General features: G+C 35.6%; 1 non-coding gene across 1 annotated transcript; it reads left to right on the top strand.

The window, feature by feature from the left end:
- On the top strand, positions 1-109 carry LOC122294093. Its single transcript, XR_006237490.1, has one exon. It is a non-coding gene; the product is annotated as a small nucleolar RNA R71 (small nucleolar RNA).
- Positions 110-343: the final 234 nt, after the last annotated feature.

Genomic DNA, 343 nt, shown 5'->3' with positions numbered 1-343 from the left:
TAACCATGATGGGGACACAAGCTAAATAACTCTTTAAAACATTCCTATGCTTGATACAAAGTCTCACTATCCTTTTGTGTAAAAGTTGATATTTGTCTTTTCAAAGTATTAGTCTTATGATGAGGAAAGTATTTATTGAAAAAAATTTGGGTCATCTCAGCCCATGACCCAATCGACCGTGGTCTCAATTAATACATCCAACTAATCGCCTTATCTTTTAGTGAGAAAGGAAAGAACTTCAGTCGAACAACATCTACAGTTCCAGGTTGACCATGAAATGTAGCAACAACCTCTTCAAAATCCCTAATATCCACATATGGATTTTCACTCTCTACACCATGAA

Source organism: Carya illinoinensis, chromosome 1 (assembly GCF_018687715.1).
Source record: "Carya illinoinensis cultivar Pawnee chromosome 1, C.illinoinensisPawnee_v1, whole genome shotgun sequence".
Taxonomy (NCBI): Eukaryota; Viridiplantae; Streptophyta; class Magnoliopsida; order Fagales; family Juglandaceae; genus Carya; species Carya illinoinensis.
This window is presented reverse-complemented; position numbering and strand designations above follow the sequence as displayed.